This window comes from Panthera tigris, chromosome A2, assembly GCF_018350195.1.
Source record: "Panthera tigris isolate Pti1 chromosome A2, P.tigris_Pti1_mat1.1, whole genome shotgun sequence".
Lineage (NCBI taxonomy): Eukaryota > Metazoa > Chordata > Mammalia > Carnivora > Felidae > Panthera > Panthera tigris.
Window position 1 is genome coordinate 87,500,791 of NC_056661.1, and position 18,877 is coordinate 87,519,667.

The following is an 18,877-nucleotide window of genomic DNA, read 5'->3' on the forward strand; positions in this document are numbered from 1 at the left end:
AAAGGTATAGATAATTGTTAATCACAGGTGACTTTTCTAGAGATGAGGGGAACAGGAAATGATATGATTAATTAAAGATTACTTAAAGCACACACTGATGAAATTTCTTTGCAAAAATAAGCTTTAAGTTTAGAATAGTAAAACAAAAATAAAAGATAATAAAGCTTTTTATTAAACATGAATTTTAAACATTAGTAGTAGCCAATAATGATGGGTGCCTGCCTTTAAACTTCAGTTCTGCTCACTAGTAACCTCTATAGAGTCTAAGAAAGTAAAGCTGCCTCCTCTCCAAAACATCATTTCAGCCTCAAAGACAATGCAGAGTATATTTCTATGAAATAGGGAAGATTAGTTAGAGTATTGAATGTCTGTAGGTGGAAAGATCTTTTATGGAGTGGCTATAATTAACAAATATTTTCAGGAGGTTCATGGACATCCTGAACCCATGAACCCATACATGCATTCCCTGCCCAATGAGCCACAAATCCCACAGGTAAGAATGCGTAGTTCTTAGGAGATATTCTAGTCATATCTTATTATTTATAGTTTAGATATACCTGCCATTGTATCTTCTGAAATAAAAGATCACTTGAAAAATAAAAAGGAGAAAGGGGCACCTGGGTGGCTCAGTCAGTTGAGCATCCGACTTCAGCTCAGGTCATGATCTCACAGTTTGTTGGTTCCCGCTACACATCAGGCTCTGTGCTGATAGCTCAGAGCCTGGAGCCTGCTTCAGATTCTGTGTCTCCCTCTTTCTCTGCCCTTCTCCTGCTCATGCTCTGTGTCTGTCTCTCTCTCTCTCTCAAAAATAAATGAACATTAAAAAAAAAATGTAATAAAAACAAATAAAATGGACAGAGCCATTTAATTCCTTTCTATATATTCTACCTGCAGGTGCTGTGAAAGAAACTGTTTTTCTATAAACAAATAGGAATCTCAGCCTTTTGTCCCTGTTGATGAAAGATTTGGGAGAAAAATCAGATAATCAGAATATAAACTGATAATTTTATTACCCAAAAAATCCAGAGCAGAAAAGACTTAGTTTTTGCAAAATATTTTCATTATTTTTTTTAATGTTTATTTATTTATTTGAGAGCATGTGTGCACACACAAATGGGGGAGGGGCAGAGAGAGAGGGAGAGGGAGAATACCCAGCAGGCTCCATGCTGTCACCGCAGAGCCCAATGCAGGGCTTATCTCAGGAACCAAGAAATCATGACCTGAGCCAAAATCAAGAGCTGGGCCCTTACCTGACTGAGCCAGCCAAGCACCTCACAAAATTATTTTTAAATAGGTGAATCTATATCAATATTAAAAAGAAAAAAAAAGAAAAGAAAAGAAAACCCAAACAGTCAAAATAGTTTCAAATAAAATGTTATGGTCTGTTAACCATATAAGGAATCTTAAAAATTACATACATATAAGTAGAAAGTATGAGTTCATCATGGAATACATAATATCCACTTTGAAAGTAGCCAAATGAAACTTCATCGAAAACTATTTTATTATTGATCATAGATTATCCTAAGTTTGTGTTTTACCTATAAACATTTGGAAATAAGAACCAAATATGTAACTAGAAATGCAGATAAAGATGAAAAGCAGACTCTAATGTGAGCAAGGCTGGCAAATATAATAGAAGATAGTGTTGATCTCAGCACCTCAAAGCATGTAACACTTCCAAATTCACTCTTTGTAACATGTGACTTTTCAAGTGAAAGCTCAGAATGCATTTGGACTTATGTGGTCAGTTGGTGTTTATAACTGAGGTGTTACAATGATGTAAGTACATTTCCACATGATATTTGTATTCTTTGTTTGCAGCTGATAATTTTGGTCTTAATTCTATTGCCCCCATAGTAAGGAGCAGACAACCAAACTTAAGCAGAATAATTGTTATTTAAATTCACATAACTGCTTTCCATTACCACTGATTTTTCTGGGATGAAACCTAAGGGTGTCCTGTTAATATACTGCCCCAAAGATGAATGAGACCTATTTAAGGTAAAATATGTAACTTTCAAGTTATGACTCCTCATACTTTCTTAACATATGCTGAGTAGTTTAGGGAAGTAACTAAAATAAACATCTAATTTCTCCCACTGTTTTGCCACTTAAATCCTGACTCTTTGTCTGGTAAAGCAGTGCAGCATATAAAATTAAGCTCTCAAATCAATTAATTTTAGAAGTTGCAATGAAGGAAAATTTCCTAACTTAAAGAGTATATGGATCTTACCCACATTTAATGGTACATCTTAGACGAAACAGATAGAGCCTAACTTCCAAGACTCTCAGCAACAAATTGCCCATTCTGCAACAGTTTCTCTCCTCCCAAGAGGATAGGGCATGAATGTCTAAGCAGGGGAAAGAGGTTGTGCAGAGGGAAACATCTGATAAACTCATTTACAAATGAGGCCATTCATAAGTCTTACCCAAAGGATTTATTTGTACTTTAAAGAATATTCAGTCATTTGCAAAGAAGGCATTTTCAGGAAAATGTTTCACAGCACCCCATTTTTTGAAACATGTAGGTGGCCACATACTCTTCTTTTACATAAAGACAGCCATCCCTAATTGTGGACTCAGTATTATAGCATTCATGATTATAAATAACCAGTTCCGGCACCGTATGTTGAAACCAAGTAAATGGCTATGTATATACTGGTAAGCAAACGAATATTCTAATAAATAATAGTGGCAGAACCAGATGGACATCTTGTTCATTTTAGAAAAGAACAGGCTTCCAGTTTGCCTGCCATGCCTTAAAAGACACACATGCAATTCTGAATACAAATCCAAATTCTCTAATCCCATTAGTAACACCTAAGTGCATCCTAGAAATCTGAGAAGAGACCCTAGTTCTCTGGGACAACAATAAAAGGAAACATTTTATGAGCATGGATACTTGTAAAACAAATGGAGACTCATGCCATCTCTGTAACTGTTTTCAGTCCTAAAATCAATAGGCTGGTGAGTTTATATCTCTTATAGACTGGGTAATTGATTAGCAATAATTAGTGGTTGAAAAACTCAGGGTTCTTAAAACTACAGAAGTGAGCCACACTGCATATCATAATTTTAGTTTGTTGTCTATTAACTATCAAAGAAGTATTACTATAGTACGACAGCTAGCCCTCTACAGAGCTGCTGGAAAAAAATCAGTCACAAGACTATAGCTGTGAAACCTGGCAAAGGGTTCTACTGAGAATACTGATAACAGACTCTATCTGTGCTACAAAGGGACTAGACCCACCCAATTGGCCTAAGGCCTGGAATGATCCCCTTCATTTCCCTAGTGAACTCTCCTAGTTGGCAGCAGGCTGTAATGTTGCCATGCCCCAGGGCTAGCTCAGCATTATTTTGAAAGGAAGGTTGATGCAAATAGAATGGAGAGAAATTTCTTAGGTTTACAGAATAGGTTAAGACATTTGAAATGAAACAAAGACAGTGAATGAAGTACTTTCAAAATTGGCTAAAAATAGCTGCATGGAAGCAGTGAATTAAAAGTACTGGACAGAGAAGAACCAAAAATGTGAAGAAGACATTGTTAGCAAGGATTGTTCTTTAAACAGAAAACCTACATAAAAGAGTATCATTTCTGTCATTCATTTGCCTTCACTCTCTAGCTTGTTGCTGCCAAGGTTTTTTTGTTTTTGTTTTTGTTTTTTGAATGTTCCAAAACAGGATACTCATTTTATTTGGAAGCAGCCTGGACATTCCTCTAAAAAAGAAGGAAGCGTGGCAGAAAAAGGAAACACACTTCACACATTTCTGTTCTAGGGAGACAGAAGAAGAGTGATTCTGACCTTTTCTTGACCCATGACGATTCTTAAAACTTAGAATGTAATGTACTTTTTGGCATTAAACTACTGCACTGCTTTGCTCAGCACCGGCGGATTTACAACGTAATAAAGAAAATGTAATCAGTTCAAAATGAATTCATTTTTCAAATCTTGATCCTTTTTGGAATTTAAGTTGATATACACAGACAAGTTTAGCAACAAGTTGGCTTCCCAAGAGTCAGGTAACCATACTGACCTCTTATTTTACTGAAATGTACTCCAGACCAACAGCATTATGAATTGTTAACTTTCCTAGAAGTAAAAGTAAGGGCAATAATAAACCAGTAAACCCCAAGGCTGCACCTGAAGAACAATGATTCATCATCCTAGTGACAAACCGTTCACACTTATTTTTTCAATGTTTCTAGTGCTTTCAGATTAAATTGATAGAGGAATTAAACAAAAGAGATATTAGCCTGGAAAAATAAATTAGAAAGAAAATGTCTACCCCCAGAAAAAAGATATAGGAGCCAAATGCACTGTGATTCAAAAACAAACATTACAAATATGTAGCACTGATTAGACTATGTTACGCAGACTTTTCCCGGACGGTTACAAAAATAAAGTCCATCCATCTGTCAAAACAACTGCTCCATGCATGAAAATTAAAACAGAATTGAGGTGTTTTTAACTAACTTCCGATAATTATACTTTCTACAAAAGAATGTAATTTACCTCCAATTCCAATTACCTCCTTGCATGTTCTTAAATTATGGATGGAGCAGTGAAATGTTACTCTAAATAAGAGAAAAATGGAGAGAAGGCTGTGAGGATGAACAATTTCTATTCAAATATATTCAGTTCATGATTAAATCTAACAACTTGTTCTGGTTCAAATAAAAATCCGCCCAAAATGAATGGGTATAGTGTAGTATTGCCTCAGGTCAGCGAACATTCATTTAGAAGAAAAAGTCTCTATGTAGTTTATGTAGAAATATTCTAATGTTTAATCTACCATCTGCGAAAGCAAAGGAATCCTTTTCCTATCATGATGGGTGGATACATTTCTGCATGAAAATCCATTAATAAGCTTAATTCCTGAAGTTAATCTGTTGACTTTCTTTTTCTCTGGTCAATTTATTTGGCAAGCTGGCTGAATACTAGAATCTTCGTGCCAAAGCAGTAATCCGTGAGATTGTTCCTGTCACTCACTTCATCCCTCTATGTAAGCTGTTTCATACTTATCTAGCAATAATATTTTCTCTTTTTTTTTCTTTTAACACTATGCTATTACAGCTGTGACCTAATCATCCATAATCATGTCTTTCTAATACCTCGGCATTCATTAAAGGATGTTATATATCTCTTCTTCAAAGAGGCATAGGTAATAAAACTAAGACTTAACTGTGTTCTAATTATAATATTAACCATCTAATGTTGAATTTGTGACCTGGAATTGCTTAACATGCACCTTGTGATATGGTGAGTAGGCTGTTCTATCCATTTTGGGAGACATTTTCACCTTCATTATCAAGAAAAATGATGGACTAATAAAACCAACTGACCTGTTCACCTCAAAGCTTTGTTTTGTTGTGTTTTGATTTCAGAATTTTTTTTAAAACAATGATTCAACTAGGACAACAAAATTGGTGTCATTTCATGGCTAGTTATTTAAGAATGTAAGCCTAGTCATATTAACTGACCTATAACATCTTTAAACCTGTAACAGATGAAAATTAAATTTTAAAGTGACTCGAGTTATGTGACAGACTAAATGAAGACTCCTACACAAAGCTACCAAATCATTTTATGTAAATACTCATTTCTGTTAAGATGCCCCACTTGACTGACTTTTCACCTCAGGACTGACTGCTGTGAAGCTCTAGAAGTTACTTATGGACCAGAGAAACTGATAACATCTACATTTTAGCTTATATTTTCTTTCATATTGTGCTATCAATCTAATTATCACATTTGTATCATTCACTTGAGTTGTTTGATTGTAGGTGGTCCGTAAAAAAATAAACCTTCTTTATCTTATATTCAAATGAAAGCATACAATTATAAAGTATTATGTGAAACCAACTTAAAAATTTTCCTGCCAAGCCAGAAGAACTATTTAAGTAGTCAAAAATCCCTACTCTGATTTCAACCATACTATGTGGTTTCCAATTTTATGCAACATGTTGAGTACTTGGTGCTCATGCCTTACAGCAACTAAGTCCATGATTTACACCAAGTAGGTAGAGTTACAATCTAAAAAGGCTTCCTGTGGCACCAGGTTGGCTCTGTTGGTTAAGCTTCTGGCTTTGGCTCAGGTCATGATCTCGCAGTTCACAAGTTCGAGCCCTGCATTGCATCGGGCTCTGTGCTGACAGCTCAGAGCCTAGAGCTTGCTTCGGATTCTGTGTCTCCCACTCTCTCTGCCCTTTGCCCACTCATGCTCTGTCTCTCTCTCCCTCTCTTTCTCAAAAATAAACATAAAAAATTTTTAAAGAGGCTTACTGTGGATAGAATAGTTGGCATATTTATTCCTAACATATATACTTTCTCATAACAGAATCTAATACTCAAATAAGGGAGAAAAACTGCATCTTTAATTACGTATGATATATAGCCATGAGGAAGGAGAAATAAAAATGAAATCCACATTTTAAAGGAATGCTTGATTTCATTCACATATACCTCTCTTTTACCTTCTACCTTGTCTAACATGAAAAGTGAAAACATTTTTGGTTGGAGTCTTAATATCAAAAGTATTAAATGCTGTTAATTAATTAATAATATAAAATGTTCTCTTAATATATTTTCTAATATATGGAGATTCCTTAGCCATTTATAATACTCCATATATACTATATAATCTGTATATACTATAATGTATATACACACATATACAGATATATGTGTGCATATATATTACATACATTAATTTTAGAAATAATTTCTGAATACAATGAAAATTTGGACCTTTAGAATTTTAAATTTTGATTATATGAATATTTAATAAAGATGTTAGTTTTTTAAAATAGATACTCAAACTTGAAAAGGTATTCTCAGAGAATTTAAGGAAAACATATAGGGGCATCTGGCTGGCTCAGTGAGAAGAGTATGTGACTCTTGATCTTGGGGTCATAAGCTTGAGCCCCATGTTGGGCACAGACAACATTTAAATAAAAAAATAAATTTAAAAAAAACATATAGAGCAAAAGTAAAAATTAATAATAACAAAACAGAAATAGCATGGGGGTTTTAATATGATGCTTTAAAAGTCAGTCAGACATGGGTTAGAATTATTCAGGCAACATTTTTCATTTGCTGTGTGGCTATCAGAAACTTATTTAGGATCTCTGAGTCACAGTCTCCTCAACTAAAAATGAGAATAGTGATATAGTAAAGTACTTACCATAATAACTTAGTACTTACTAAATAATCAGCTGGTTATAGTATTCTTTTTTTAAAAAAAAATTTAATGTTTATTTTTGAGAGAAAGAGAAAAACAGAGTGTGAGTGGGGGAGGGGCAGAGGGAGAGGGAGGGTGACAAAGAATCCAAAGCAGGCTTCAGGCTCCTAGCTGTTAGCACCAGACACAGGGCTTGAACCCATGAGTGGTGAGATCATGATCTGAGCCAAAGTCAGACGCTTAATTGACTGAGCCACTCAGGTGCCCCTAACTTATTCTTAATATAGGAAATCATCTGTTTATTTGATTTGAATATTTCCACCTATGCTCACCTCTCACGCCATTCACTATAGTGTGCAATACCTTTGGCAAGAACTCCATTATGAATTGTTCCTTCCTTTTAAGGACAGATAAGGGAGTTTAAGCCCATACTTGAGGATAAGGAGAGGTGGATTTAGTAAAATTGGTATGGAATATTAAAAATATATGCCCATTTTTGTTACAAAGGGAAATTACATGTTGTTCATTAGAATTTTCATAAAATTCCAGTCTTCCACGAGTGGAGGACTATAAGTTATAGTCACTCTTTCCATCAAAGTGGTAGATGGCATGAATCACTGTCAGTCAAACAGCAAATGCAGCAATTATTAAAAAGTTGTGGCAGAACTGTACTGTGTCACTTGAGATAAGCTGGAACTACAGTGTAGAATTCCCTTTTCCATAAACTGGTTAAGATTGGCCATAAAGTATTTTGCATGAGATGTGCAAGGCAGAAGTTGAACTGCAACCATAAAAGTCCCAAAGTTGTTCTGATCTGCTGGCCACCATGTTAGCATTGGGCCTGCCCCTCCTGCACCCTCTACCAGATCTTATTTGCTAGCTTCTGTAAGATCTGGTCCTGATACTTGTGCAGCTCCATAGCAAAAAGCATCAGCTTCTTCTGTAGGTCACCCAAGTCATCAAAGTTGGAAGTGGTGAAAGAGACACCAACTCTAGTTTGTCCTTGTGGAACACAGTTTATCCTTGCGAGTTTCAGTTGGTCCTTGCTCTTCCCCACTTAATGTCAGCTTTTCTTCCCTAGTGCCAGTCCTGGTGACCCACAACAATGTCAGGCCCATCACCTGACTCAAGGGCAATAGATTCCAGAAATCCATGGATTTCTCCACCATCTTCCACAACTGTATAAGGTCAAGTCCCTGTTACAAAATCCTTTTTAACATTGCTCATACAAGTTCTGGCCTCTGATCAAACCCTAACATATAAAAGGCTATATATATAACTTACTACCATAAAACAGCTCATTGTGATATATTATAAGGGGAACATGGATCTGATCCATTTAAAAAGAAAAATACAACTTATTGGTTGATCATTCTGTTTCCAAATGCAAATGGTTATTCTTTTTAAAATGCATATTAAGACTTAGAATCAATAAGTTATACTAATTTTGGTATCTCTTTAAACACAATACCAAAAAAATATTTTGATTCACACACATGTACACACGTACATATATACACACAGGCAGTCTATATTTAATACGTTGTATAGCATATAGGATAGAGAGTATAATATATTTAGTGTGCTTAGCACTCAATTTGAATGTGATTATGACAATCTCCAAGAGTGTTCTGTTCTAAATGCATAAAAGCTAAAAACAAAGTTTAAGATTCTCAGTCTCCTGAAATAGTGTCAATTTTTTAGATACTATAATTTTGCATCCTGTTTTCCTTACCACCCTTAAAAATGTGGTAAAGAAAACTATATAAAAATTAAATGATATAAAAAGAACTTTAGGAAAGTTTTGTGATGTCCGATAGACATAATGGCGATTTTTATTGCAACATGAACAAATCAAAGAAAAACAGTCAAAAGTTGACCATAACCTATTTGCCTTGAGACAGAACATATCCAAGAAAAATATTTCCAGAGTTCATGTTAGATCTATGACACGATGGTCAGCATACGCATTGAAAATGAACAGAAATCTAAACCTTAAGATTAAGTGCATAGACAAACAATACCAAAGATGACCATGAGAAGCTACGTGTCAGTATGACCTGGAACACCTGCTAACTATGTAGTTAGAAAACCCCAGAGGAACTGTCCAAATCATTCTAATAAACCTTAGAAAGCATAAAATGCTTACTACACTCTAAAAGTATGTATACTGATATCTGCATGAAATACAGTGTCCAATCAAATCTAGATAACAGTTTGTCAACCAATGCCAAATATATGAATTTCACTTCAACCACTGAGGGAGGGAGCCAATTTAAAAAATATAATCTAAAATCTGTAAACTCTCTTCAAGTTTTACATACTGTTCCTATTTTAAGTGCTAGCCTTACTTTGTAAGTGCATTTAAAATTTAATCCCGGATACTTGGAAGATGGCGGCGTAGCGCGTCCTGCCGATCACTTAGATTCCACCTACACCTGCCTAAAGAACCCAGAAAACCGCCAGAGGATTAGCAGAAGGGAGTCTCCGGAGTCAAGCGCAGACTAGAGGCCCACGGAAGAGGGTAGGAAGGGCGGCGAGGCGGTGCGCGCTCCATGGACTGGCGGGAGGGAGCCGGGGCGGAGGGGCGGCTCGCCGGCCAAGCAGAGCCCCCGAATCTGGCTGGCAAAAGCGGAGGGGCTGGACAGACTGTGTTCCGACAGCAAGCGCGACTTAGCGTCTGGGAGGTCATGAGTTAACAGCTCTGCTCGGAAAGCGGGAAGGCGGGAGGACAAAGGGAGGGAGAGCTGCTGAGCCCCCGGACGGCAGAGCTCAGCTTGGCGGGGAACAAAGGCGCCAGCGCCATCTCCCCCGCCCATCCCCCAGCCAAAATCCCAAAGGGAACCAGTTCCTGCCAGGGAACTTGCTCGCTCCGCGCAAACACCCAACTCTGTGCTTCTGCGGAGCCAAACCTCCGGCAGCGGATCTGACTCCCTCCCGCGGCCACAGGGCTCCTCCTGAAGTGGATCACCTAAGGAGAAGCGAGCTAAGCCTGCCCCTCCAGCCCCCGTGCACCTTGCCTACCCACCCCAGCTAATACGCCAGATCCACAGCAACACAAGCCTGGCAGTGTGCAAGTAGCCCAGACGGGACACGCCACCCCACAGTGAATCCCGCCCCTAGGAGAGGGGAAGAGAAGGCACACACCAGTCTGACTGTGGCCCCAGCAGTGGGCTGGGGGCAGACATCGGGTCGGACTGCGGCCCCGCCCACTAACTCCAGTTATACACCACAGCACAGGGGAAGTGCCCTGCGGGTCCTCACCACGCCAGGGACTCTCCAAAATGACCAAACGGAAGAATTCCCCTCAGAAGAATCTCCAGGAAATAACAACAGCTAATGAACTGATCAAAAAGGATTTAAATAATATAACAGAAAGTGAATTTAGAATAATAGTCATAAAATTAATCGCTGGGCTTGAAAACAGTATACGGGACAGCAGAGAATCACTTGCCACAAAGATCGAGGGACTAAGGAACAGTCACGAGGAGCTGAAAAACGCTTTAAACGAAATGCAAAACAAAATGGAAACCACGATGGCTCGGCTTGAAGAGGCAGAGGAAAGAATAGGTGAACTAGAAGATAAAGTTATGGAGAAAGAGAAAGCTGAAAGAAAGAGAGATAAAAAAATCCAGGAGTATGAGGGGAAAATTAGAGAACTAAGTGATACACTAAAAAGAAATGATCTACGCATAATTGGTATCCCAGAGGAGGAAGAGAGAGGGAAAGGTGCTGAAGGGGTACTTGAACAAATTATAGCTGAGAACTTCCCTGAACTGGGGAAGGAAAAAGGCATTGAAATCCAAGAGGCACAGAGAACTCCCTTCAGACGAAACTTGAATCGATCTTCTGCACGACATATCATAGTGAAACTGGCAAAATACAAGGATAAAGAGAGAATTCTGAAAGCAGCAAGGGATAAACGTGCCCTCACATATAAAGGGAGACCTATAAGACTCGTGACTGATCTCTCCTTTGAAACTTGGCAGGCCAGAAAGGCTTGGCACGATATCTACAGTGTGCTAAACAGAAAAAATATGCAGCCGAGAATCCTTTATCCAGCAAGTCTGTCATTTAGAATAGAAGGAGAGATAAAGGTCTTCCCAAACAAACAAAAACTGAAGGAATTTGTCACCACGAAACCAGCCCTACAAGAGATCCTAAGGGGGATCCTGTGAGACAAAGTACCAGAGACATCACTACAAGCATAAAACATACAGACATCACAATGACTCTAAACCCGTATCTTTCTATAATAACACTGAATGTAAATGGATTAAATGCGCCAACTAAAAGACACAGGGTATCAGAATGGATAAAAAAACAAGACCCATCTATTTGCTGTCTACAAGAGACTCATTTTAGATCTGAGGACACCTTTAGATTGAGAGTGAGGGGATGGAGAACTATTTATCATGCTCCTGGAAGCCAAAAGAAAGCTGGAGTAGCCATACTTATATCAGACAAACTAGACTTTAAATTAAAGGCTGTAACAAGAGATGAAGAAGGGCATTATATAATAATCACAGGGTCTATCCACCAGGAAGAGCTAACTATTATAAATGTCTATGCGCCAAATACCCGAGCCCCCAGATATATAAAACAATTACTCATAAACATAAGCAACCTTATTGATAAGAATGTGGTCATTGCAGGGGACTTTAACACCCCACTTACAGAAATGGATAGATCATCTAGACACACAGTCAATAAAGAAACAAGGGCCCTGAATGATACATTGGATCAGATGGACTTGACAGATATATTTAGAACTCTGCATCCCAAAGCAACAGAATATACTTTCTTCTCGAGTGCACATGGAACATTCTCCAAGATAGATCATATACTGGGTCACAAAACAGCCCTTCATAAGTTTACAAGAATTGAAATTATACCATGCATACTTTCAGACCACAATGCTATGAAGCTTGAAATCAACCACAGGAAAAAGTCTGGAAAACCTCCAAAAGCATGGAGGTTAAAGAACACCCTACTGACGAATGAGTGGGTCAACCAGGCAATTAGAGAAGAAATTAAAACATATATGGAAACAAACGAAAATGAAAATACAACAATCCAAACGCTTTGGGATGCAGCGAAGGCAGTCCTGAGAGGAAAATACATTGCAATCCAGGCCTATCTCAAGAAACAAGAAAAATCCCACATACAAAATCTAACAGCACACCTAAAGGAAATAGAAGCAGAACAGCAAAGGCAGCCTAAACCCAGCAGAAGAAGAGAAATAATAAAGATCAGAGCAGAAATAAACAATATAGAATCTAAAAAAACTGTAGAGCAGATCAACGAAACCAAGAGTTGGTTTTTTGAAAAAATAAACAAAATTGACAAACCTCTAGCCAGGCTTCTCAAAAAGAAAAGGGAGATGACCCAAATAGATAAAATCATGAATGAAAATGGAATGATTACAACCAATCCCTCAGAGATACAAACAATTATCAGGGAATACTATGAAAAATTATATGCCAGCAAATTGGACAACCTGGAAGAAATGGACAAATTTCTAAACACCCACACTCTTCCAAAACTCAATCAGGAGGAAATAGAAAGCTTGAACAGACCCATAACCAGCGAAGAAATTGAATCGGTTATCAAAAATCTCCCAACAAATAAGAGTCCAGGACCAGATGGCTTCCCAGGGGAGTTCTACCAGACATTTAAAGCAGAGATAATACCTATCCTTCTCAAGCTATTCCAAGAAGTAGAAAGGGAAGGAAAACTTCCAGACTCATTCTATGAAGCCAGTATTACTTTGATTCCTAAACCAGACAGAGACCCAGTAAAAAAAGAGAACTACAGGCCAATATCCCTGATGAATATGGATGCAAAAATTCTTAATAAGATACTAGCAAATCGAATTCAACAGCATATAAAAAGAATTATTCACCATGATCAAGTGGGATTCATTCCTGGGATGCAGGGCTGGTTCAACATTCGCAAATCGATCAACGTGATACATCACATTAACAAAAAAAAAGAGAAGAACCATATGATCCTGTCAATCGATGCAGAAAAGGCCTTTGACAAAATCCAGCACCCTTTCTTAATAAAAACCCTTGAGAAAGTCGGGATAGAAGGAACATACTTAAAGATCATAAAGGCCATTTATGAAAAGCCCACAGCTAACATCATCCTCAACGGGGAAAAACTGAGAGCTTTTTCCCTGAGATCAGGAACACGACAGGGATGCCCACTGTCACCGCTGCTGTTTAATATAGTGCTGGAAGTTCTAGCATCAGCAATCAGACAACAAAAGGAAATCAAAGGCATCAAAATTGGCAAAGATGAAGTCAAGCTTTCGCTTTTTGCAGATGACATGATATTATACATGGAAAATCCGATAGACTCCACCAGAAGTCTGCTAGAACTGATACATGAATTCAGCAAAGTTGCAGGATACAAAATCAATGTGCAGAAATCAGTTGCATTCTTATACACTAACAATGAAGCAACAGAAAGACAAATGAAGAAACTGATCCCATTCACAATTGCACCAAGAAGCATAAAATACCTAGGAATAAATCTAACCAAAGATGTAAAAGATCTGTATGCTGAAAACTATAGAAAGCTTATGCAGGTAATTGAAGAAGATATAAAGAAATGGAAAGACATTCCCTGCTCATGGATTGGAAGAATAAATATTGTCAAAATGTCAATACTACCCAAAGCTATCTACACATTCAATGCAATCCCAATCAAAATTGCACCAGCATTCTTCTCGAAACTAGAACAAGCAATCCTAAAATTCATATGGAACCACAAAAGGCCCCGAATAGCCAAAGTAATTTTGAAGAAGAAGACCAAAGCAGGAGGCATCACAATCCCAGACTTTAGCCTCTACTACAAAGCTGTCATCATCAAGACAGCATGGTATTGGCATAAAAACAGACACATAGACCAATGGAATAGAATAGAAACCCCAGAACTAGACCCACAAACGTATGGCCAACTCATCTTTGACAAAGCAGGAAAGAACATCCAATGGAAAAAAGACAGTCTCTTTAACAAATGGTGCTGGGAGAACTGGACAGCAACATGCAGAAGGTTGAAACTAGACCACTTTCTCACACCATTCACAAAAATAAACTCAAAATGGATAAAGGACCTGAATGTGAGACAGGAAACCATCAAAACCTTAGAGGAGAAAGCAGGAAAAGACCTCTCTGACCTCAGCCGTAGCAATCTCTTACTCGGCACATCCCCAAAGGCAAGGGAATTAAAAGCAAAGGTGAATTACTGGGACCTTATGAAGATAAAAAGCTTCTGCACAGCAAAGGAAACAACCAACAAAACTAAAAGGCAACCAACGGAATGGGAAAAGATATTTGCAAATGACACATCGGACAAAGGGCTAGTATCCAAAATCTATAAAGAGCTCATCAAACTCCACACCCGAAAAACAAATAACCCAGTGAAGAAATGGGCAGAAAACATGAATAGACACTTCTCTAAAGAAGACATCCGGATGGCCAACAGGCACATGAAAAGATGCTCAACGTCGCTCCTTATCAGGGAAATACAAATCAAAACCACACTCAGATACCACCTCACGCCAGTCAGAGTGGCCAAAATGAAGAAATCAGGAGACTATAGATGCTGGAGAGGATGTGGAGAAACGGGAACCCTCTTGCACTGTTGGTGGGAATGCAAATTGGTGCAGCCGCTCTGGAAAGCAGTGTGGAGGTTCCTCAGAAAATTAAAAATAGACCTACCCTATGACCCAGCAATAGCACTGCTAGGAATTTATCCAAGGGATACAGGAGTACTGATGCATAGGGGCACCTGTACCCCAATGTTTATAGCGGCACTCTCAACAATAGCCAAATTATGGAAAGAGCCTAAACGTCCATCAACTGATGAATGGATAAAGAAATTGTGGTTTATATACACAATGGAATACTACGTGGCAATGAGAAAAAATGAAATATGGCCTTTTGTAGCAACATGGATGGAACTGGAGAGTGTGATGCTAAGTGAAATAAGCCATACAGAGAAAGACAGATACCATATGGTTTCACTCTTATGTGGATCCTGAGAAACATAACAGAAACCCATGGGGGAGGGGAAGGAAAAAAAAAAAAAAAAGAGGTTAGAGTGGGAGAGAGCCAAAGCATTAGAGACTGTTAAAAACTGAGAACAAACTGAGGGTTGATGGGGGGTGGGAGGGAGGGCAGGGTGGGTGATGGGTATTGAGGAGGGCACCTTTTGGGATGAGCACTGGGTGTTGTATGGAAACCAATTTGACAGTAAATTTCATATATTAAAAAATAAAAAAAATAAAAAAAAATAAAATAAAATAAAATTTAATCCCGAACTCAAAAGATTACCAAAAAAACAAAACAAGAAACAAACCCTAAGTTTATGTATATGAGACTCGGTCCATAGCAATTCAAACACAATAATTACTGTCTTATTTTGCCATATTATAAAACACATTAATTCAAAATATGAATAAAATCTAGTTTCTAAAATATCTTTAATGCCAAAGCTTCATTTTTGATGCATCTTCTACCTAAGATACAAAACTGATTCTTCCAGTTGCTTTGAAAGGAAATGCTATCTTTTTTTAAGCCTATTTATTTATTTTGGGAGAGAAAATGTGTGTGCATGTGCACACAAGCAAGGGAGGAACAGAGAGAGAGAGGGTAAGAAAGTTCCAAGCAGGCTCCATGCTGTCAGTACAGAGCTTGACAAGGGCTCAAACCCACGAACCATGAGATCATGACCTGAGGCGTTATCAAGGCGCTTAACCAACTGAGCTACCCAGGTGCACCAGGAAAATATATATCCTATAACCAAATATGAGTTACAAAAATTAGTTAATAAAAGCAGTGCATTTAGAGCAGGTGGTATATACACTAAGTTCCCATTGAGTGTTAGTTTAGTCCACTTGTGTGGATATTTTTTTCTTTTTTTATTGAAGCATAGAAGACACACAATGTTACATTAGTTTCAGGTATGTAACATAGTAATTCCAGAATTCTGTATGTTATACTAAGCTCACCTCAAGTGATCATTATTATTATTATTACTTCTGAATGCTGAATTTAAACTGTAATCACTTTGCTCAGTTTACCTGATATTGACCCCCAAGGAGAAGAACACATACATATGTGCATGTGCATAAAAATCTATGTTCATTTCTGTGGCTTTTATAAGACAAGATTTTCACTGTGTTTCACGAAAAATGAGTGGTCCGGGAGCGCCTGGGTGGCTCAGTTGGTCAAGCATCCGACTTTGGCTCAGGTCATGATCTCGCTGTCCGTGAGTTCGAGCCCCACGTCGGGCTCTGTGCTGACAGCTCAGAGCCTGGAGACTGTTTCAGATAGTGTGTCTCCCTGTCTCTCTGCCCCTCCCCCCACTCACGCTCTGTCTCTTTCTCTCTCCGCAAAAATACATAAACTTAAAAAAAAATGAACACAGTGAACATAGTCTTTCATCATCTAAAATGCCTGCAGAAAATTATAACCAATATTGTCAAGAATTGTAAAGGGTCTATGATTTTTTTCTAACTTAGATGATAAGTTATTCAAATACAGTTTCATTCATGCTGGCAGAATATACGTGGCTCTTGAATCAGAGACAAAGGACATTATTACCCACAAAAATAATAGTCATTGTACCAGCATTCCCATGCTGGTTCCCCAAGCTCCAATTCCTAGTGCACAGTATAAAGAGGATCTGGTGACAACCTGTACGTGCACTGAGTTCCATTACAGCAGAGAAGCCTTGGGTTAAGGGAACCTGAATATTTTATTATAGTCACAAGCATGCTTGCCATTATATATTGAGGGAGATGTTAGTTTACTGTACTGGATGGTAAGCATACCTGCCCTGTGCCCCGTGGGAGACACTACCTCTAGCTGCTCAAGGCTTGCAAACCAGCCTTTTGTTTAAGAGGGAGACACTATGTTCCAAGTCTCTTCCCTATACAAATATCCTTTAAATATCCTTTAAAATTTTCTGTAAAATGGCAGTTAGGGCCTCTATTCATCAGATATGCAGAATTATATGAAAGACCCATGAAAAAATATCTCCCAATGATTATACATCAAGGTTTTGAGATTTAATGAAGCCTTATGATTTCTGTAGAATTAGGAGGTAATTCAACCATCCATTTAAAAAAAAATTAAAATGCCTTGAATTCCTTAGAAGAAAATTTTTAAAAAATTAAAGTTGATGCCAACTTTGACCTTTAAAAAAAGGTCATATGTATCCTTAAAAAATGAAATTCACTCTAGAAAAGCAAATGAATTTCAATGACTAATGTGCATTTTGGACTGTACTGAAACTTAAGATTCATGTGTGGCTTCAAATTCTCCATTGCATTCACTTGGCAAAAAATAGTGTTGCTAAAGCCCTGTAATTTGAGCCATGATAAATTTGATAGACATGTTATAATACATCATAGCCTTAAAAATGAATAACAACTAAGGACAAAAATATAAAAATAAATCCCTCAAGAATTGCAAAAATGTCCCAAAATTCAGGTGCATGACAATACGCTTTGAAATGTTTCCAACAATAGCGATGTTATGAGAATCTGCTTTTTTTTGTTCATCTCAGATGGTTGAAATTTTGATTTCCAATGATGTTCAAAATATTTCTAACAGTCATACGGTTGCCATTTGGTTTTATTGAAACTTAGTGCAAAGAGAGATGGTTTAGTAGGATAAACAAAGAAGATACAGAGAGCTATTGATTCGAAACAGATTCTTTTACCAGCTTAGCATGTATTCAGTTTTCATTTGCAAAACAGGGTCAAGGAAGTTAATCCCTCAATAGAAATGTTATTGTGAATAACAGAGTGGATTTTAAGCACCAGGAAAAATATCAAAAATGAAAGTAAAGGTGAATAATAGCAGTCAGAATAGAGATATCTGGATTGCATTTATCTTCTTATTCAGGGACTCTGTCCAATAATATTCTATGTATTTTTTTTTCAAATTACAACTCTCAAGTTACAACAATGGAAAAGTTCACGAGCATTTCACTCCCCTACTATAGAAATGCCCCAACAACATAAAAGTGTAGATAAAGCCTGCTACACTAAGAAAGCGTATTAGGAATATAGCCGGTATATTCACTTCCACAAAAGGAAAACAAAAATAAATTTAGAGTAATGTTGTTGTCAGAAATGTCATTACCAGCAGTCTAAGACCCATTCATATTCTCTTTCTCCCTTGATCTACACATATATGTAGAAAGAAAGGAAATATAAATGTCTCTCAGGATGCAGATTCCTTCTTTACCACAAAGTCCATCTTTGTGGATAGCTGGCTTGAATTCCAGCTGCTGATTTAACATATGTGTTTGATACAAAACTGAGCCATGAGAAACGATGGTGTGTATCTTTTCAGCTGCCTGGCAGGATAGGAAAGGGTTCAATTTTCTGTATGATGCTACACTCAGCGAACTATCTAGGTTCAGGAACTATGGATGTACATGAACTATGAATGTTCGATCTAGTGGCATATCCTGACTATCCAGGTGGCTGTGTTGTCTTAACCATCTTACCCAGAATTAAGAATGACCCACTTTCAAGGTATATATATCTGAAATATATATTATATATCATATATATATATATATGATATATAATATGTATCAGTCAGTGCCTTTGCCTTACTTTGCCTATCGTACTCTTACATCTAAATCCAATACTGAGAAGACA

General features: G+C 37.6%; 1 protein-coding gene across 6 annotated transcripts in view; it reads right to left on the reverse strand.

Annotated features, from left to right (window-relative positions):
- The window catches only part of SEMA3A (semaphorin 3A), a 456,004-nt gene that overhangs the window by 129,659 nt on the left and 307,468 nt on the right, over positions 1-18,877 (reverse strand). The gene's annotated exons all lie outside the window — the stretch shown is intronic.